Below are 23792 nucleotides of genomic sequence, written 5' to 3' on the forward strand. Positions count from 1 at the left end.
TACTTATCAATTTTGTCTCTATTATGCATATGTAAAATCTGGCCAAATTTAAAATTTTAATACAATTAATTTAGCTTTTAATTTTTCTTAAAAAAAATAGTTTAATTTTCAGTTAATTTAGTTTAGTTTTAGTTTTAAATTTTATAATTCGATTAAATTAAATAAGAATATTAATTTAATTATTTTTATTTAAATATAATTAATTAAATAAAATATTAATTTTTAAAAATTAAAATCAAATAAGATTTTAAAATTTTAATTAATTCGATAAAAATAGAATTAACTAATATTTCATCAATTCAATTAGTTTAATTTTTATAGAAAAATTTGATAAGTTCGGTTGATTAAAAAAAATTTATTTATTTAATTTTTAGTCTAAACCTTGACTAGTTAATTTATGAACTATCAGGATAGTTATTATGTCTAATCAGAAAATCATAGTGTTTTAGACTTTTAGGTGATACATGATAGTTTTATGACACGAAACAAGCGTTCAGGGGCTGCTTTGTTTTTTCTTTAGATTAATTAAGCCTAAGTATAAATAAGGAAACTTAGGTTTGTGCTCATTCGCACCCGATCCCTTTCCCCTCTCCCGTGCGGCGCGGTCTCGCCCGATTCGTCGCCGTCACCGGCTGCCACCAGGCGATGGTCGCATGATCTGTCGCCATCGTCAGCTGCCGCTAAGCTCCATCACCGGCGTAGCATGTCCTCCTCTCACCACCGCACATCCCCTCTTCTCTTGTTCTGGCCTCTTCCGTGCCCTAGTTTCTCTACTGCCACCGCCGCCTCCCTCGTCGCCATTGCCCGTTGTCGTCGCTCCGTTGGGGACACCTCCCGATTCTGAGCCATCGCCGTCATGTCGCGGGAGCCCAGCGCTGTGACACCGGCGCTACCTCACTTTCACCGTCGCCCTGTCGTCGCCCCTCCCCTCCTCACTGGTCAGACGTGGCCACCTTACTAGCCCGTAGCCGCGGCTCCGCAGCTACCACGATCGCCACCACCATTGAGGTCGGCCACTGCCGGAGTATTAAGGTAAAGATTAAGTGAGTATTAGTCTAATTGAATTATGAATTTTCAGTTAAGAGATTGGTTAATTAAGTTAATTATGGATTGGTTACATTTTGTGATGGATTTAGGAAGGATAAAATATGGAGGAATTCGAACAGTAATAGTGATGTTAACCTCAGGTATTAAAAGATTGGTGGGTTGTGTTGATTAATTGTTATTAGGAGTTGATTAAACTGTGATTAATGAATTGGTAATCGGTTAGTACATTAATTGAATTCTGGATTTCTGACTAGGGGATTTGTTAATCAGGTTAGTTGTTAGATTATTTCATTCTGTTAATGAATTGACGAATGAATAACCATATTGTTAGAAGTTGATTAGTAAAGCTATAGTTGTTGGGTTCTTCGGACCGCGAAAACCGTTTTTTCACGTCGCGGAAACCCCGAAGGACCCAAAGCCGTAGATCCGTGCAAAGATTCGTATACAAAATTCGAAAAACTATTTCTTGTACGAGTTCAAAAAACCAATTTACTACTTAGATCTACGAGAAAAAGTGTTTACCCTTGAAGCGTGCCCTTCGTTATCCCGCAAGGTCCAAAAATCGTCGGATCTCAAGATTGTCAACGTAGACAATCCTCTCTCGGTATCCACACGAACAAGGAGGGTTCTCTAACTCTCAAGGATGGAAGAGAGAGCACCACAAGTGTGCTAGCACTCTCTAGATGCTCTCGGATGGGATTGGAAAGAAGAGAAAAGAAGAGAAAACAAGAAGAATCTCACCACTCCTCTAGTAGTCTTCTCCTTTGTGACCTTCACACTCTCTTATTGTCTTGGACTTAACTCACACCTCTCCTCCCAATGAAGTGCACAGCAACCATCAGCCATGGAGAGCAAAGCAAGAAGGAAGATGATACAATAAAACCACATCAATACACACAAATGAAAAAACTCCACACCATTAAGTGTGGCCGGCCACATAACTCCTCTCATTAATGTGGCCGGCCACATTAAATGGAATGGAGTGTAACCTCCATGAGGTGGCACACCATGATGAGGTGGAGATGATGTGGCAAGGTTAGTCATGCCATGTAGGATGAGTCAACCTTCATGATGTGGCAATACATCAAGTCAAATTTGATGTTTCAACTTCCATTTGGTCAAGTCAAAATTGACCAATTCTCTTCCTTGTTGAGTTAAAACCAACATTTGGTTCAAGTCAATTTTAATTTAATGAATCTCAATTCATTAATATAAATTGACTCAATGAATCAAATGTAAATTACACTCATTCAACAATTGAATCTAATTGAGTCTAACTCAATAAGTCTAATTTGAATTAATCCGAATCCAATCTTTGGTTCATCATATGAACCTAATCTCCATCCACTTGTTCTTTGTGTGTGACCCAATAGGTTCTTGTAACGTTGGCAATGTTTCTAAACTCCTTTAGAAACATAAGCAATGAGCGGCATCTAGCAATACATCATTGCTACCCAAGTTACAAGAAATGTTGAGATCCAACATCACCTTGTGACTACTAATTGTGACTCCTCACAATATATGACAAGTGTCCTTCTATCCTAGACATCTAGATTGATCAATATGAGGCATAGACCGTGTCATCCTCTAATCAATCTAAATCTTGAACTCCAAGTAGACTCACTCGATCAAATGAGCTCAACATCTAATGTTGACTCATTTGGGCATGACCATACACTTAGTGGTCTCACTCTATCAAGAATAGCGATGTCGCTCCGTCATATGGGAGGAATAGATCATCTACATCACTCCGTCTCTGCGTAATCGTTATATACCCGATGTCGCTTTATAGTCCACCCGATTCACGGTGACGTTTGTGAAACAAAGCTCCTTATGTAGGGATCCGTGGTGACTTGGTCTAAGGACTAATAGTCGTACTAATAGCCATGAGAAAGTATATGACACTCATATAACGATCCATGATACTTTCTCGTGGCGGGTCATTCAAGATACATTCTCCAATATATACCCATGTGTCGACTTGATATCTCCATATCCATGACTTGTGAGATCAAGTCATCGAGTTGACCTACATGCTAGTCTTATTGCATTAACATCGTCCCTGAATGTTAATACTCGACTAGGAATGATTAAGAGTAGTGTTCCCTATATCATCTCACTATCGATTCAACCAATCGATTGATATAGGTAAGAACGCTCTACTCAAGGACGTTACTATACTTAGTTTATTTGGCACTAAAATAAATAAGCATAATAACCAAACTATTGCCTTTATTAATATAAGAATATGATATACATGAGTCCATACAATCATCAAATGATTGGCTCTAGGGCTCTAACTAACAATAGTTAATTGGAACCATTGCAGATTTGGGTTGAGTAATAAATAAGAAGAAATCAAGGTGGGCTAATGACAGATTCATTAGAGTTGATGGAAGCTCGACCTAATTCAATCATAGAGTTGGGTTAGTTGAAGTTAATCAATGATTGTGCTCGATTAGGATTACCCTAATTAGTTTTGGGGATTTGATTTAGATATTTATTTCATATGTAATTGGCTAAATAACATATGGTGATACAGGACTTTTGACACGAGACAGGCATTTCGATGTGGAGACAGTTCAGGACAATCTTCAATTGAAGGCGGGTACTTCCTGCCTTATTCCTTTAGTACTTTGATCTTAGTGCATAATCTATGTTTAGATAATTGTTATATTTACCTTGACTCTATTCGTTCTTATTTCTTGAGCTTGATCTTTTATTTCTTGATTTTGTATGTTGATCTATTTTGATTTTCATGCAGTCTCATTGTTATCCATACTATTTATGATTATTTATACTTGTACTATTATGCTAACGATACTATACCGTAGCATAGTTGTAGAATATTGAACTAAGTTATCGGCTTGATATTTATTCATGCTTATGTATTTGTAAAATCATACTATAGTGTAAGATATTGAGTATCTTACTTGACCTTGTATGTTATTTAAGCTCATGCCTAAATACTAATGAGGTTAGATCCTTCTACGTATTGTTACATTGATATATCCTGTCGATCATTGTCTCTCACTCTTGGTTGAGAGAGTTGTAAGTGACCGTTGGTATATTCTGTCGATCATTGTTTCCCACTCGTGATTGATCAGTGATCATAATATAGATACGACTGCCCACGAGACCATTCGTAGTAGCGAGTTTATATGCAGTCCGTAGTTAAACAGCTACGTATATACCTTGTCTACCCACGAGATCATTCGTGGTAGCGAGTTCGCCCACAGATTGTGATTGTTTACTTACCCTCTGCCTACGAGACCATTCGTGTAAACAGTGACTATTTATTTACCCTGACTGACCATAGGATCATCCATGATAGAGCGTTCTTCTGCAGTTAGTGCTTGTTATATACTTGCTATATGTCGGTCATGTATTTGTTCATGCAGGTAGGTATGTACTTTATGTATTCCTGATTTATTGTTCACACCTGGTTGAGTAGGTTAGTGGAGGATTATTATTGTTGGTTATGTTTTAGTTAGCAGATGATTATAGTGACACACTTGCTTTTGTAGTAAATATTTTTCTGGGACTATACAGCTTTGCTCTCCTTATATTATTATCATTCACTACCTTTTATTACCCGCAGTCATTTTGGACTCACTACTTGTATTTTTCTTTCTTCAGATAGCAGGTAAATGATATATATATATATATATGGAGTTGCTTGGAGAATCCTGCCTGCTAGTCCCACGTCGCATTGAGAGTTTTGTTTTTGCTGTCTTTTACTTATATTTTGGTTTTCCGAACATGTTCATCTAATAATTAATTTGAGTGCGGATTTTTATCTTATGTTGGTCTTTTGTTCGGTTTGATGGTTGTTGTGTCAAGCCGTGTCAGTTCGCAGTCCGCTGTTTTGTTCATGTAGTTTACTTTATGTCTTTCGCTGTGTTTTTCTCCCAGGCGTGTGGGCTGCTATTTATCTTACGTGGTTGTGGTTGTTTCCAGTCATATGGGCTGAGTTCTTATTTTTGTTTAACCACGTGGCTATGTATTCAGGTTTCATATATTATCATAAAAGAGGGAAAATGTTGTTCGTTTATTGGGCAGGGACTTCTTCGGGGCATGACAAATGGAACCAGAATAGGTAGAAGTATAGGATATGATTATATCTCTATTTCTTCAATTCTTGCATTACTTCCCTTTGCTGCTACTAATGCTTTGATTAGTGCATATCCTTTGCCTCTCTCTTTCCTTGTATTGTTTCATCTCCTTCCCATTATCAGTAGCTGAAATGGAAGACGAGTCATGGAAGAGAATCTTTTGCTTTGACGGCGGTCCATTGGTGTTTATCCGCTTCCCCTTCTCTCTTTCTAGTATTTCATTTTCTCATCATTACTGGTAGATGGAATCCAAGGATGAGTCATGGAGAGATGCAAGCACTGCCCTATGTTGTCTTATCACATACTTTCAGTTTGGATGACTTCAAAATTTTGACAGTTCAACAATTAATGTTGGATGGCATTTTGCTTCATGAATAAAAAAAGGGGATATTTTGGAAAACTTAATCGATCTTAAATTTTACAAAATTGATTTCCTCATTATATATTGTACCTTTCACATGTTTCAAGTCCTTCACCTATTTTAGAGTTTGTCCTCGAGCTTATTTCATGATATTTCCAATTTCTATGACCACAGTTGTTGTATGATACTTTAATTTTGATGTTAACCGACCATAGAGGCTTTCTGTCAGCAATGGTGGTTTAATTTATAAAGTTTATTTTACCTAATTTTTTAGTTTTTACTAAGATATATACATAAATCAATTACAACTTATAGCTAGAAATCGATTCGAGGCTCTCCCTTCCATTGTAGTATATTGGAGGGAACTTGATAATAGAGTTTAAGGTTGCCATAGCAAAAGGCTTGTTACAATATTAAGTGCTGGACATTATGTAGCCATACCTGTATTATTTGTCACATTTTATTTTCCAACTGAAAAAAAAAAATCTTGATTTGGTAGTTCTTGAAAGCTTAGTCTGTGAATGAAATTGTTAAAAGAACGGCTAATAGAAGTTGGTAGTGTCACGCCCCCAGAAGAGTCCTTGTCCGAGAAAATTTCGACAGCATCTCCCCTGTACGGCGGACAATCAAAAATTTTCTACAAGCACTAAATACTCAGTCACAGGCGGCTGGAATCATAACAATAAATAAATCAATCACCACGCAGTTTATATATATATTCAGCCTCTGGCTGACACAACCACGCAGTAATAATACTCTGACTCAAAAACCACCCTACTCAACTACACTCGTAAACCTCAAAACCGACGAACTCACCTCTTCTGCCGTCCAGGCATGCACGTAGTAAAAAAAAAAAACACATCGAATAGAAATCCATCATCATCACAAAAATCCATACAACAACCAAATATCCAAACAAACCAAGTCCACACATAATCAATAAATGCAAAACAAAACTAAACGATATATAAACCATCGAGGTCTGCAGAGATCTAGCACTACGTGCTGTGGGGACTAGCGACTGGAACTCCCTCCTGACAGCAACATTCTGAAATATATCAACAATGGAGGCGAGGTGAGTCTAACACTCAGCAGGTACAATTGATATGCAAAGTAAAGAAATAACACCTAGCACTAATCATGCGTACAGTCTCCTGATAAAAATAAAGGTAAATGCAAACCGAAGAAGACAGGAGAGAATGCATCTAACCAGGACCCGGTATAAGGACAAACAATCAAAGGTATAGAAGACACATGCATGTCAAACATAGGTATCCAAAAATGCAGCATATAAATGTAACAATCACAATCACAAACAATAAATGCATCATCATATGATGCCAATGACCTGACGCCAGTCGACCAACTCACAACAAAAGTGGGACCAAGTGGGTAGGTGACCATGCACTCAGCAACACTACTCCTGATGAGTGATCGAGTGGACGGGATGTTGTCGGAGTACATACATACTCCTACCCCAAATCATAAATGGGGGAGCGCAATGCTCTCATCTCCCGGTACGCTATGACAGGGAGGAATCTCTAACGTGCTACACGCTGCGTCACACTACCCTTGAGCGGATCAACGGAGCACCGGAAGAGTCAAACTGACGTGCTACTACGCTGTGTCACGCTACCCATGAGCGTCACAACGGAGCACCGAACAGTGATGAAAACTGGCAAAGTGCTCAACAATAATGGAGCAATCTATCGCACAGCATGCGATCTTGCAAATGGTGCATGTCACTAAGCATGGTAATATACTAAACCAACCTCTGGACATATAACAATGGGCATCATAGTGAATAAATCATATCAAGGTATACTGATCAAATAAGGTATCAAACCTAGGTCCTGACATGGTAAAACATGGTTATATCACTACCCATGAGCATGATAGATCGGTACAAGATCAATACGAAATGAAATCAAACAATCAATCAAACAGGTAACATGTATTGGGCAGTGATTAACCGAAACAGATAGGAAACACAATTAATGCAACATATTATTTTCATTACTAAGCATATCAAAGACAATAAGTCAAAAGTACCCGCCTCCGAAAATAGAAAGGTCCAATCTAGCAAATCCAAGTCGAGACGCCCGTCTCGAATCAGAGTCCTGCGTCAAAACAGTATATATATTTTATTTAGCTAAATCCAAATGAAATAGCTAAATAAAATTCCCAAAACTGAATTAGGACCAAAACCCTAATCACCACAATCCAACTTATCTAATTAAACCTTTAATCAAACCTGCACATGATCATCCATCTAAAATAATCAAATCCAATCATGATCTACATAAAGGATTAATTATCTAATTCAATTTAAACATAACCCTAATTCAATGCTACACATGATCATGTAATCAAAAACCTACATATGATCATGAATTCAAAATGATACTATGATCCACAACCAAGATCAAATACCTACACATAAGCCTAATTCAACTTAACCAATTGGTATCAAACTTACTACACATCAGGTATCAATCACCCTACACATACCTCAATCTCCAATCCTCTGTTCTTGATCCAAAGCCACTGATGATGCTGATTTGAAGGCTGCCGGCAATTAGAAACACCCCTCAAAGCACAAAAACCCCACCAAATCCGTGACCTAGAGTGGCAACAAGGAGAGGGTCGGCTGTAGGCAGTGGCTACTGATCACCGTGATAAGGCCGAGAGCAAGGGTGTCCGGCGGTGGCTTGTCGGACCAGAGGAGAAGAGAGGGAGTCTCGGTGGCTGGCAGCGCTGCAAATCTAGGGCACAGCGAACTTCTGCGTCGGCAGTGCTCGGGCCCGAGGGCAGAGGAAAGGAGAAGAGAAGAAGGTGGTCGGGCGGCGTCGGGTGGCTAGGGCACCGAGTGGTCCACGGTGGTGCCGGCACTGGGGCACAGACGCGCTTGCGGTGTGTCGGCAGTGGCGTCGATGTGCTCGGCTAGGGCACCGCAAGAGGTAGTGAGAAGAAGAAACTAGAAGGAGATGAAGAAGAAGTGGGTGGCCGGCGAGGAAGAAACCGCCGGACCTGCGGTTAGGGCAAGGAGAGGCACGGCGACGTCGGGGAGAAAAGGAAGAAGAGGCTCGGGTTCGTGCGGCAAAAGCAAAGGAAAAGAAATAAAGAAATAAAAAGGAAAAAATGATATATATATCAATATAATCTTTTCCTCGCTTAAATCGGGTAGCCTAAACAGGCTTTTCCGGGCCCCGTTTTTATCCCCGTTAACTCGTCCATACGAGCTCCGAAAAATTCCCGAAAAATGCCCAAAAATTCTGGAAAATTCCTTTATTAATAATCGTCATTTTTCTAGTATTTTACATTCTCTCCCACTAATAAAAATTTGGTCCCCAAATTTCGTTATCTACCATCAGCAAGTACAGACAACAGATATAGAGTATAAATGTTGAACGGTACATAAATCACATACCTCAAGTGAAAAGATGGGGATATCGAGCTCGGATCGTATCCTCGAGCTCCCAAGTAGCCTCCTCATCCGAATGATGCTGCCATCCGACTTTAATCAGCCGGATAGTCTTGTTCCGCAACTGACGCTCTTTCCGATCGAGAATCCGTACCGGAACCTCCTCATAGGTAGCATCAGGCTGAAGGGGAACTGGAATATCTGTCAGCACATGCGTCGGATCGGGCACGTATCTCCTCAGCATCGATACGTGGAATACATCGTGCACGCCTGACAGGGACGGTGGTAGTGCCAGTCTGTAAGCTACCGCTCCGATCCTCTCCAAGATCTCGAAAGGACCAATGTACCGCGGAGCTAGCTTACCTCTGAGGCCAAATCTCTTCACCCCTTTCGTAGGTGAAACTCGTAGAAATACATGGTCGCCAACAGAGAACTCTAGTGGTCTGCGTCTCCGATCAGCATAACTCTTCTGGCGGTCCTGCGCCTCTGACATCTTTCGTCTGATAGTACGGACTAACTCTGCGTCCTGCTGAGCTCTATGAGGTCCCAACAGCTGGGCCTCTCCAACCTCATCCCAGAGAGTGGGTGTCCGACAAGGTCTACCATACAACGCTTCAAACGGTGCCATCTGGATAGCCGAATGAAAGCTGTTGTTGTAGGCAAACTCAACCAACGGCAGATGGTCCTCCCAACTGCCTCCAAAATCCATAACACAAGACCTCAGCAGATCCTCAAGAGTCTGAATAGTCCGCTCTGACTGTCCATCAGTCTGAGGATGGAAAGCTGTACTGAAACGTAGTTGTGTGCCCAAGGCCTGCTGCAGACTCTACCAGAAACGAGACGTAAACCGTGGATCTCTATCTGAAATGATACTCAAAGGAACACCATGTAATCTGATGATCTCTCGGCAGTACAAATCTGCCAATCGATCCAGGGAATCAATCCTCCGGATCGCTAAGAAATGCGCGGATTTGATTAATCGATCAACGATTACCCAAATCGTGTCATGGCCTCGTCGTGTCCTCGGCAAACCTACCACAAAATCCATGGTAATGTGATCCCACTTCCACTCAGGAATAGGAATCCGCTGAAGTAAACCTGCAGGTCTGGTGCTTAGCCTTCACCTACTGACAGACAAGACATTTAGCTACGAAATCCGCGATGTCTTTCTTCATGCCGTTCCACCAGTAGGAACGTCTCAAGTCTCGATAAATACGGGTCCCACCTGGATGAATCGCAAATCGAGAGCGATGAGCCTCCTGAAGTAGCTCCTGTAGGACCGGAGGAGACTGAGGTAAGCATAATCTGCCTCGGCAGTGTATAACACCCTCCTCGTCTCGTGTAAACTCGGTCTGCTGCCCGGAAGCTATCTGGCTGCAAATAAATTGCAAATATTGATCAGCAGCCTAGGGCTCTCGTATCCTCGTCCTGATCAACGACTGAGCACCCATGGTAACCAGAGTACCCTGATCTGTCTATCCTTACCCCTCAAGGCCCAAATCGGAGGAACCTTAAATCAAGTCTGTGACCACAACTCGGTGGCAAGCTAAAGTCCCTCCGGACTTCCTGCTAAGCGCATCGACAACCACATTAGCTCTCCCCGGGTGATAGCTAATGGTACAATCATAATCCTTCAGGAACTCCATCCATCTTCTCCGTCGGAGATTAAGTTCCTTCCAAGTAAACAGATATTTGAGACTCTTATGGTCAGTGAGAATCTCAAATGTAACGCCATATAAATAATATCGCCAAATCTTCATGGCAAAAATAATGACGACTTGCCCCAGATCATGTGCAGGGTAGTTCTTCTCATGTTCCTTCAATCGACGAGAAGGATAGGAGACTACCATATCGTGCTGCATCAGAACAGTGCTCAAACCCTGAATAGATGCGTCGGTGCAGAGGACATATCCGTCCTCTCCAGAAGATAAAACCAAAATCGGAGCCGACACTAGTCTCCGCTTCAACTCCTAGAAGTTGGTCTTGTCATCCTTAGTCCAAGTGAACTTCACGCCTTTCCAGGTCAGACGTGTCAGTGACATAGCTATCCAAGAGAAACCCTCAACGCATCTCCGGAAATATCGAGCCAAACAAAGGAAGTTGCGAGCCTCTTCTATAGACTCCGTCTACTTCCAACGGTAACAACCTCAATCACCTGTGAAACCACGGTATACTCCTACTGGTGACCATGTGTCTCAAACATCTCACAGAAGACAACCAAAATACACACTACTGAACTTCACATATAGACGTTTTCATCGAAACATCTCCAGAACTATGCAAAAATAAAGTGCGTAACTCACCGTGGATCCGAAATAGATCACAACACCGTCAACAAAGACAATGGAAACCGATCCAAACATCTTGGGAATACCAAAATCATCAAGTCTCTGAAAACATCTAAGGTTTCCCAAACCCTAGTGGTAAAATCATGACCCATAATGTCCATATCACAGACATTTCTAACCATAAGATCCCTGACAATAAGTCTGAAAATGATCACCAACGATATAAAACATCTAAGCATAGATCCTCCAGTGTGAGAGCAACGCTCCATCACAGAAAATACCACATATGTGGGAGCAACGCTCTACCACAGAAATCCTCAATATGTAGGAGTAACACTCCACTACAAATAATCTGAAATATGTATCGCAATAAATATAGGGACAATGCTTCGCTACAAGCAATCCGCAATATGTGGGAGCAACTCTCCACCACAAAATAATACATAAGTACCCCAAGGAACCTAACTATCCAGCTAGAGAATGTATAAGATCTCTCTACCACAAATCACTGTGGTTAGCCTAGGCTATAACAACCTAGTAAACTAATCAAATCCATCATCAACTCTATCAGCATCCTAGTGGGTCATCCACTGATAGGAGAATTAGTTAATGAGTTAATCCAACAAATGATATAATGTAGACACTCCACATCCTACATTTAACATAGGTAGAATCATCATGATGCTACCCACTATACATCTGTCACAGAAGCACACACAACATATGTATGATCGACATAATCCTCCAATTAGTAACACCAAACATACTCACAACATAGGTATAAATCATCGTGATACCTCCAACAATGCATACCGAACCCGTGTGCATATATCAACATAAGTAAAATCAACAATACTCCTCAACAACACTCACATGACATATATACACCTATGCCCAGAGTATAATCAATGTATTACTTCCAACAAATCATAATCGACACGAGTATACACTCAGAACAATCATATATTAAACAAGATACCTCAAATATTACACCGAACACATCCGCACATATCATAACTCAGATTAATCGATAAGATACATCCAATAAAACACTCAAACATATGTGCACATTCCACAACATAGTTTTTAATTGACAAATACCTCCAATAAATAATCAGACATGTATGTCTAACCACTCAGGTATAATCTACTAGAAACCCATAATAATCATATGTATAAATGTGTACGACCCAAAAGATAAAATCAGATTTCAAGAACATCAAGACACTCTCATTTTTATCCTCAAAAATATCAGCCCACATAATATCAGATGAATCAGTCTCTATTCCCCATGAAAGCAAGTTAACATTCAAAACATCAAATCATTATTTATCCACATAGTCCAATATCAGAGGAAGCAAATATCAATTTTATCATCCTGTTATCTAACCACAACTAACCAGATTTATTAAAATTCATAGGTACACTAAACCATAAACTCTCTAACACCCGATTTATAATCTGATCACCAACTATAAACATCAAACCTGTGAATATCATACATGACACTCACTATGTCACCATCAACAACAACCCAAATAATAGATCATCAAAATAGTTATCCACATAACATTTACTCTCATAATTCATTAAAAATCAACACATCACAATATCTGATCTCCCAATATCCCTCAACCTCAAATCATTCTCAACAATGATCAAACATGATAACTCTCCAATGACCAATTTTCATCGTATCGGATACCCTAATATCCAAAAGATACGAGTATAAAAACTCTACTGGCTAAGTCCACAGGAATATATAGGTATCATCCATTACCCAGCTAACAATAGCAGAGGCTGATATGTGCCTCCATCTCCTAATAGTAGTAACAGAAGCTAAAACTACTGGTGTTAAGATATATAAAATCACCAGAGACTATAATCTTTGATCTTTATTAGGGTCGACCAAGATCAGTGGTTAACCCATCATATGTAATATGGGCTACAACAACCAGACAGGTACTAAAGATAAAGTGCTAATACATGTCATAACTATCAAATTAAACATCATACCTATATGTCGTCTGGAGATGTTCCGTCGTTGTCCAGTCCCCAACATCTGACCTCAAAATTCCGAACGAGAAAATCGTCGAAAATCCAAATAAATCCGAAACGGAAATCCGAATATAACCACAACAGAAATCCGTATAAATCCAGAATAAATGCCCAGTTTGACTCGCAAACCTGGCTAACCAAATACCCAGAATATCAACAACAGGTATCCGATAAATCTCCAGAACACCAAAAGCAGGTATCCATAACCTGCTCTGATACCAATAAATTGGTATCAGATAAATCTCGAAAATCTAAAATACAAAAATCCAACAAGTATCGCCAAACTTGGCGCTCTGATACCAAGTAAATAAATTGGTATCAGGTTATCCCAAACATCAAAAATATGAAAACAAAAGATCGTATACCTGTGCTCTGATACCACTAAATTGTCACGCCCCCAGAAGAGTCCCTGTCCGAGAAAATTTCGGCAGCATCTCCCCTGTACGGCGGACAATCAAAAATTTTCTACAAGTACTAAATACTCAGCCACAGGCGGCTGGAATCATAACAATAAATAAATCAATCACCACGCAGTTTATATATATATTCAGCCTCTGGCTGACACAACCACGCAGTAATAATACTCTGACTCAAAAACCACCCTACTCAACTACACTCGTAAAACTCAAAACCGACGAACTCACCTCTTCTGCCGTCCATGCATGCACGTAGTAAAAAAAAAAAAACACATCGAATAGAAATCCATCATCATCACAAAAATCCATACAACAACCAAGTATCCAAACAAACCAAGTCCACACATAATCAATAAATGCAAAACAAAACTAAACGATATATAAACCATCGAGGTCTGCAGAGATCTAGCACTACGTGCTGTGGGGACTAGCGACTGGAACTCCCTCCTGACAGCAACATTCTGAAATATATCAACAATGGAGGCGGGGTGAGTCCAACACTCAGCAGGTACAATTGATATGCAAAGTAAAGAAATAACACCTAGCACTAATCATGCGTCTGATAAAAATAAAGGTAAATGCAAACCAAGAAGGCGGGAGAGAATCATACTAACCGGACCTATAAGGACAAACGATCAGAAGGTATAGAAGACACATGTATCAAACATAGGTATCCAAACAATACGTATAAATGCAACAATCACAATCACAAACAATAAATCATGCATATGATGCGAATGATGCACCCCGACGCCATCAACCAACTCACAACAAAAGTGGGACCAAGTGGGTAGGGCTGTGACAGCCGTGCACTCAGCCACTACTCCGATGAGTGATCGAGTGGACGGGATGCTGGGAGTACATACATACTCCTACCCCAAATCATAAATGGGGGCCGATGCTCTCATCTCGACGCGCTATGACGGGAGGAATCTCTAACGTCTACTGCACACACTACCTGAGCGGATCAACGGAGCACGGAAGAGTCAATGGCGTCTACTCTGTTGTGTCACGCTACCGCAGGCGTCGGAGCAGAGCGATGATGGCGGCAAAGTGCTCAACAATAATGGAGCAATCTATCGCACAGCATGCGATCTTGCAAATGGTGCATGTCACTAAGCATGGTAATATACTAAACCAACCTCTGGACATATAACAATGGGCATCATAGTGAATAAATCATATCAAGGTATACTGATCAAATAAGGTATCAAACCTAGGTCCTGACATGGTAAAACATGGTTATATCACTACCCATGAGCATGATAGATCGGTACAAGATCAATACGAAATGAAATCAAACAATCAATCAAACAGGTAACATGTGTTGGGCAGTGATTAACCGAAACAGATAGGAAACACAATTAATGCAACATATTATTTTCATTACTAAGCATATCAAAGACAATAAGTCAAAAGTACCCGCCTCCGAAAATAGAAAGGTCCAATCTAGCAAATCCAAGTCGAGACGCCCGTCTCGAATCAGAGTCCTGCGTCAAAACAGTATATATATTTTATTTAGCTAAATCCAAATGAAATAGCTAAATAAAATTCCCAAAACTGAATTAGGACCAAAACCCTAATCACCACAATCCAACTTATCTAATTAAACCTTTAATCAAACCTGCACATGATCATCCATCTAAAATAATCAAATCCAATCATGATCTACATAAAGGATTAATTATCTAATTCAATTTAAACATAACCCTAATTCAATGCTACACATGATCATGTAATCAAAAACCTACATATGATCATGAATTCAAAATGATACTATGATCCACAACCAAGATCAAATACCTACACATAAGCCTAATTCAACTTAACCAATTGGTATCAAACTTACTACACATCAGGTATCAATCACCCTACACATACCTCAATCTCCAATCCTCTGTTCTTGATCCAAAGCCACTGATGATCCTGATCTGAAGGCTGCCGATAATTAGAAACACCCCTCAAAGCACAAAAACCCCACCAAATCCGTGACCTAGAGTGGCAACAAGGAGAGGGTCGGCTGTAGGCAGTGGCTACTGATCACCGTGTAAGGCCGAGAGCAAGGGTGTCCGGCGGTGGCTTGTCGGACTAGAGGAGAAGAGAGGGAGTCTCGGTGGCTGGCAGCGCTGCAAATCTAGGGCACAGCGAACTTCTGCGTCGGCAGTGCTCAGGCCCGAGGGCAGAGGAAAGGAGAAGAGAAGAAGGTGGTCGGGCGGCGCCGGGTGGCTAGGGCACCGAGTGGTCCACGGTGGCGCCGGCACTGGGGCACAGACGCGCTTGCGGTGTGTCGGCAGTGGCGTCGATGTGCTCGGCTAGGGCACCGCAAGAGGTAGTGAGAAGAAGAAACTAGAAGGAGATGAAGAAGAAGTGGGTGGCCGGCGAGGAAGAAACCGCCGGACCTGCGGTTAGGGCAAGGAGAGGCACGGCGACGTCGGGGAGAAAAGGAAGATGAGGCTCGGGTTCGTGCGGCAAAAGCAAAGGAAAAGAAATAAAGAAATAAAAAGGAAAAAATGATATATATATCAATATAATTTTTCCTCACTTAAATCGGGTAGCCTAAATAGGCTTTTCCGGGCCCCGTTTTTATCCCCGTTAACTCGTCCATACGAGCTCCGAAAAATTCCCGAAAAATGTCCAAAAATTCCGGAAAATTCCTTTATTAATAATCGTCATTTTTCTAGTATTTTACAGGTAGAATCTTAAGACTGCTGTCAAATTTTATTTCAAATCACATCTTTACAATGTTGTTATAGAAGTCTCATTTGATCACTTGGTAAATAGTTACCTAAATATATGCCACATTTTGTTGCCGATTGTTTATTTAGAAGCAAGCATGCACAATATAGGACTCCCCTTAGTCAAGGATGTCATTTGTAAGTTGCTAGTAAAAAAAACTGGTCCACAAACTTCTATAAATCCCTACATATATCTGGTGGTTTAAACATGCTTTAAGTTTATTGAATATATGTTAGTTGCTGGGTCCAAAATAAACAATGACCATTTTTTGATATATGGAACGTTTTGAATGTAGTATAATTTTGGCATTGCAGAAAATGAACCAAAGTTATTCATGTGGTTACATATTAATTTGTGCTTTGCTGATAGTTTCTTTTTAGTCGAGGATGCTGATTTTGGAGAACTTCAGGGACAGTTGTAGTTATCTTCTGTTTCTAATTCATCTATCTAGATCAAACAATTTACTGCTTTCTTGTGAACACACAATTGTGGCAGTTGCATAATTGTGAGCAAATGATTCTGGATCATGAAGAGAAAAATCCTGATAAATTTAAGGAAAAACACTGTTCAATATACACAAGCATACTATAAGGAAGCTTTGCTAGCTAAAGTAATTCTGGTGAGTGGCTACTTTCATGTTGTTTTAAGATAATTTTTGATTGATTGTTGGCTTATTATGAAGAGGAAGTTGATGTATCTTCTCGATGTTTTTTTTCCTTATCAGAATACAAATATCAAAGAACTAGATCTTACTGCTGCCCTAGGTAATCTCATGAGATGTAGATCCTCTCTTCTCTTTTATGCTTTAGTATCATGTTGCTGGATTAAGAGATGTTGAAACTTTTATTATTGGCATTTTTTTATCCATCAAGGGGAAACATAAAACATAATATAAAATGTATCTTCAACTTTTTGGCCCAACAATTTTGGGTCTCTCAAGTTCGCAATGCTTTATCAGGGTAGTTGCTTCCAGGAGTTTCGTTTTTACTGTTTGAAGACATCTGTTGTTTTTATTGGACAATCAAGAAACTTGGGGGAGAATGACAATTTGTGTATGTATGTAGGAAACAAAAAATACATTTTCTTTTCTCTGATATATTGGATTTGCTAGTCAAATATTGCAGGGAGCGAGCAGTTGTTTGATGCTATTTGTCTTTTTTTTTTCCTTCTGAGAAATAAGAACTATATTTTCATGATTCATGCTAGTGCAAATGAGACATTGATTTGTTGCATCCAGCTTAACAACAAATTGAAGAAAGAAGCAGCAGCAGCTAGAGGAGAAGAGTACGAGTATCCAAAGCTGAGACGAAAAAGTGGAGATGGATGAGTATGATTTTATGCTGGCGTAGATCATTAGAAGAATGTGAAGCCCTTATCAAAGATATCAGTTGGTATGCTCTTTCATCTCTGAATAACACTCCATTAGGATGACCATTAGGTTTTGCTGGTTAAATATCAGGTTATCATCCAGGGATCTGCGATTGCTATGACGAATTTGTAGGGATTTTTTCTTCAAATGTGGCACGCAATCAAAAGATATTGGGCTTCTTGGCCGCTTGTCACGAGCGTTTTTCGATTTATCTTGATGATTAATAGAAAAATTCTGTTGGACAGGACCAATTACTCGGTTTATTATTTTTTATTAGTTTTTTCTTTACTTGAATCATTTCAAGATTTAGAATTTCAGTACCTATGGTGGTTTCAGTTTCGTCGTCCTAAAACACTACAATCTTGGTGCCCAGCTGTTCCAACATAGGCATGATTAGACCTTGCTGAGATGATTTTTTGACTAACCTTGCCCTTTTAATCTCCTCCTACTCGGTATATTCCACAAACAAGAATAAATTTATTTCATAGTCAAATTAGAATTTCATAGAAATAATTGGGGGAAAAAATTGTGCCAAACATTTATTATAAAGTAGCTTATCACTAGTAAGAAAATTTAAAAAAAAAAAACAACCTTGTACGAAGTTCCATTAAGGTCAATTTAATGACTTTTTTCCAAATTAACTGTCATCCCATTATAGTTTTGATTTATATGAATTATATTTATTCTATTTAATATATTTTTTTACTACACGTTTTTAATACCAGCAACTAGGTATTATACTAGTTCGATTTTCAAAGCATTGTTGTAAACTTCAGTTGATTTTAATTTTACGGATCTTTTAAATTATTTTGCTCCACCAGTGATCATATTCTTTTGGTTTGTTTACGTCATTGGCAGCAGGAAAGCTCTTCGCCTTCCGGTGGAGCCTGGAAGATACCTAGATGGCGACTTAAGAACTCCAAGAAGAGCAAGGAGAGGATGGTAGAACATAACAAATCTATTGTTGGAAGAGGTACTGTCGGGTATATGTAGCCATTGAACAAAGGATGCGCCTCCCAGCACAGAGCAAGGCCACAGCCAAAAATGTGAAGGAGAAAGAACCTGAGGAAGACTAGTCATTCATTTTCTGCAAACAGCCTATTGTAAATGGTACCAATCTCCCGGTCAGACGAAGGCATGTTTTTTTGAATTTAAGATATTTATGTTTATTTTTCTGAAAAATAAATATCATGGCCTTACCTACCAGCCCGAACACAGGCTGAATCAGGCCAAATCACATGGTCGGATCTAACTTGAAGAGTATTTTAAAAATTACCCCAAGACCTATTCATGCGTAACATCAAAGAGCTTGCCAAGTCTAGCCAATCCAATTATTAAACTTAGCACCCCGTCCATCTCACCTATCCCTGAGTTTTTAAATCCACCCACCACAACAGGCGCTCAATTCATCCAACTTAATAGTCTTACCATTTCGACTCAACTTTGCTTGACTCACTCAATTCTCAACCCCCTCTAACCTAGCTAAGAAGCATTTAATAGTTTCTGTCAAAACGTATCACAAACAAGTTGGAATACATTCTTAGATCATAATATTCCACAAGTCACATAAATTCAAAATAGCTCTTGCAATAGGACTATAGGTTTTGCAAACACAATCAAATGTAAATCGTGGTTTGTTTCAAGCATCATAATGCAGCCAGCAGACAAAACTAGTAATGAACTGAAGACCCATAAGCTAATAGTCCGTTTAAAGCATCACTGTTAATCATTCTTCCTCTTCAGCTTCCTCGAGCCAGTTCACAAATGGCTCCAGAGCTTTCACAAAAGTTTGCCTGCAAAAATTGTAAGGCCATCCAAAGAATGATAAAAAATGATTTGCAAGGCGATACATAAATAAAAGCAGAATTACTATATTACAATTTAGTAATATTAAACAAAATTTAATATTAAAATCTCTATCTTCCCAATTCTTTCTTTCCTGGTAGACAACATGAAAGAAAAAAAAAACATTCCTAATTATTTATGCTCTGTCTCTAGCTTGTTAGCTTTCTATTTTCTCTAGTAGATGAAAGATAAGAGGAAGTCATCCTAAGGAGAAGAGAAGCAGCGGGCAAAGTGTAAAAGCATTGAAAAGAGTATTATGAAAAAAAAACTCCCCATTTATATGTTCATCAATAACCAAAAACTCATCACAATCTCCTAGTTTTAATCATGCCAAATAAACTAGATTAGGATTTTTCATATTAATTTTAATTTCTCGTCTCTCATTTACCATCTCTATTGGTTTCTCAGTCACCACCTTATTTTTTTCTTCCATACTAAATAAGACCTAAATGACATCAGCCAAAGAACCCACCTCGCATCCACTCGCACAAGTAGCATTTACATCCAAACAAATGAATGGGAAGAGAGGTTAGAGATGCACCTGCCCTTTGGGTTTGCACCCCTCCGGAACCAAAGAAGAATAGTATCTTCAGCAAGCACATCCTGGTCGTAAAGGGACCTTATAATTTCTGGGAATAACTTCATCAGTTTGGCATCCTCGTAGCACTGGATCTGAACTTTGTACATCAGTTCCAATTCCAGCTTGCCACTAGTACAAAAAGCATTCAGAAGTCCTGACCATATTCACCTGATGAAGAAACAAATCTTTATCGCTAGATTGATTAACACATGAAATCAATACCCGAAAAAAAAATTGAAAACATAGAGCAAACAACATAACTTAAATAGTAAGCATAAAGAAATGAAATCATGAAGTAAATCATTAACTTTATATTCTCCTTGGGAAAAAGTTTCAAAGACCCCTACCAGGCACAAGCTAAAATAGGATTTATCAAGGTTCCATGATTTTGAGTCTGATTTAATGATTCAATAGATAGACCGGTCACCTTGCTAAGTTCTATTAATGTTAGATTCTGTAGCATTGTTTATCCTTCAAGACCTTATTTAACCTAACTGCACACCCAAATGTATGATGAATTAACGTTGACATAAAATGCATCACACTATTTTCAAGTAGTTGTATGGAAACCCACATGCAATGAAGAATGAAGAAGAAACTTAACTAAGATATATATCACTTGCATAATGACTTCAAATAATTAACTCAGGAGTTAGAAATTATAGCCATGAGAAATCAAAGGGATTCAACAAATGATTTTCAAGGGTTAAAATAATTTTAATTTTTAACATGGTATCAAAGCACCAACCTTAGTTGTCTCTCTTGTTGTGGGCATTTAACGACTGCTATCCCTAGCCATCTCTTCCACTGTCTTCCAATCGCAGTATGTACAATATCTCTCAACCGCCGACTATTCATACAATCCATACCATTTGTATATGGTGAAATTCATAAGGGTCAAAAAAAAAAAGAATCAATTCCTCCACAACATCTACCGTCATGGCGTCACCTCTCATTAAAATTCCATTGACTCTAACCATCAGACAACACTAAAATCCACATTCCCGGACATAAACTCAATGGGAACAATCATCTCCAATGGTCCCAATCGATGATGTTAGTATGTGGCAAAAAAAAACAACAATTATTTATCAGAAAAACCAGCTCCTCCCCAAAGGCAGACGACCAGAAATTCATAAGTTAGAAATCAAAATGTCATGTCATGGTTAATTAATTCCAAGAACAACGAAACAGGAGAAAACTCTCCTATATAAGACAATGAGAAAAATCTAGGTAGCTGCTTATTCAAATAAGGAATTCAAAGTTGTTCGAAATGTGTAGTAGTGATTGAGACCAGAGCAGTAAAAATTTCAAAAGAAAGCATCTTTTAGTGTCTCAATTAAACTGCAATTTACTCACTTGCAATTACAATTATGTCACTAAACTTTTTCTAAATTCTTGTGAATTTCAGGTTTTAGATGGTCTAAGATTCAAGAAAGATGATTGGCAATGACGAAGGATGATTAAGCTCTATCTACTTGAGGCAAATGATTATCCTAAAAGGAAAGGTCATAATACCAATTAATTAGTTAGTCAAAATCCAATTTCTATTTATCCGAAAGAGGACAATGCTGTGTTATGACACTATACGATTGACATCCAAATGTTATATATCTCAAGAATCTTTTTTTATAGCTTTCATTAATAAAACTCCGCGTGAGTTTTAATGTGAAATTTGTCAACTTACAAAACATGAAATTCTTATTCTAACCTACCACCTTATAACAATCACAAACTTTTTCATTAATCCATAATCATCTAGGATTAAAAATATTACTGAACGTTATTGGTCCATAACATGATTACACTAGAAAAATCATATGTAAATCAAATATTTTAAAAATTAAATACCATAGTTTAAACTCAATTCCGAGCCAAAATAAAATTTTGAAAACTGAAAGTGTAAAAGAATATTTTGCATCCATTATTAGTGATTACCTAATTAGTCAAGGATTGTTCATTTAAGCTTTTGTTTTAACACACCTTAACCAAATGGTATAGCCGAAAAGAAACACAATCATCTCCTAATTGTAGCTCAATCTCTCATGTTCTCTAAACATGTATCAAAATAATATTGGAAGAAGTCATACTCACCGCAACCTACCTCATAAATAGATATCCTTCTCAAGTCTTAGAATTCCAAACCCACCCACGTCAGTTCTTCTTAGGACAACCAACCACACATCCCATATCCTCCATAGCTATCAAGTTGTTTAATTGCTCCACTTTTGTCAATATCCATAGCCAAAACCGTAAAAAACCTGATCATAGATTCTTGGATTTCTTCTCATGCAAAAGGGTACAAATGCTATTCTCTAATTACAAGAAAATTCTACAAGTGCATGGATGTTATATTTTTTTAACATCGGCCATATGATCCCAAATCTGACATTCACGGGAAGAATAGTTTCACACAAAAATATCAACTTTAGGATATCAATACCAAGTTTAATGACCTAATATTCCCCACAATTTATCAAATCCGGTCAATACTCACCGAAATGAAGTTATGGTTTCATATGTCGACTCACCTAGAGAAATACCTAAAATTCAAAGTACTCCTTCCCTAACATTTCCTCTTCTCCAACTGTTAGTCTTTAGTCCCTTAAACACTAATTAATCCAAAAGCCACAAAGAATGCATCACCTATTCAAGAAAGATAATAACCAAAGGGAGAAAGAGCACCATGTGCTCCTTGAGCATATCCGAAAATTGGAAACAAACCCCAAATTAAAAGATCCATAAGGTAACTCAAATCCCGAGTCTTTTAAAAATGGTAATCTTCCTATTGCAAAAAATAAAAGGCTGTTAGAGAATGCACAAAACATCCAATTTGTAACTGTGTCATATCAAGGGCTATCTAATAAATAAAGGACTTTTGTGGCAAATCTAAATCAAACACAGATTCCTAAATCTCACAATACTTTAATGGAAGGTTGTTGTTGAAGAAAAGTTTAGCATTAGAGAAGAATGGATCATGGAAGATTATTGAACTACCACCTGAAAAGCATTTTGTAGGTTGTGAATGGATCTTTACAATTAAATATAGAGAAGATGGAAGGATTAATCAATTCAAAACTCGATTCATTGCAAAAAGATTCACACAATCCAATAGAATTGATTACTATCTCCGGCCACAAAGCTATACTGGTTACTTCATCAATTACATGTTATTCTTAATGGAGACTTGTCACATGAGGTTTACATAAGCATCCCTCTTAGATTCGAGTCGCAAGCCACAACAACAAAGTTTATAGTTTGAAATGATATGATCATCATACAGGTTATAGTTTGAAATGATATGATCATCATACGGGCTCAAACAATTCCCAAAAGCTTGGTTTGATAGATTTATTAAGTAATCAAGCAAAATGATTATCTATAATGTCAAGTACATCACATCCTCTTTGTTGAATGTTTGCCTCAAGGGAAAACTACCATCATTTTTCTTTTGCCAGCTCGTGCAAAACTGCCACCATTATTGCATACATAGATAATGTTCACCTCAAGGGAAAATTGCCATTATTATTGTATACATGGATGACATTCAAGA

At 38.6% G+C, this 23792-nt stretch overlaps 1 long non-coding RNA gene across 3 annotated transcripts; it reads left to right on the top strand.

Moving 5' to 3' along the window:
- Positions 1–532: 532 nt before the first annotated feature.
- LOC122037231 lies at positions 533–19051 on the top strand. 3 transcript variants are annotated; one of them, XR_006127584.1, is made up of 6 exons: positions 533–1032; positions 3590–3655; positions 16941–17064; positions 17170–17209; positions 17683–17836; positions 18673–19051. It is a non-coding gene; the product is annotated as an uncharacterized LOC122037231 (long non-coding RNA). The 3 variants fall into 3 exon arrangements; XR_006127585.1 differs by lacking the exon at positions 17170–17209 and having other exon boundaries at positions 534–1032; XR_006127586.1 differs by lacking the exons at positions 17170–17209; positions 17683–17836; positions 18673–19051 and adding an exon at positions 17404–17649 and having other exon boundaries at positions 536–1032.
- Positions 19052–23792: the final 4741 nt, after the last annotated feature.

This window comes from Zingiber officinale, unplaced genomic scaffold, assembly GCF_018446385.1.
Source record: "Zingiber officinale cultivar Zhangliang unplaced genomic scaffold, Zo_v1.1 ctg246, whole genome shotgun sequence".
In the NCBI taxonomy this organism is placed as follows: domain Eukaryota; kingdom Viridiplantae; phylum Streptophyta; class Magnoliopsida; order Zingiberales; family Zingiberaceae; genus Zingiber; species Zingiber officinale.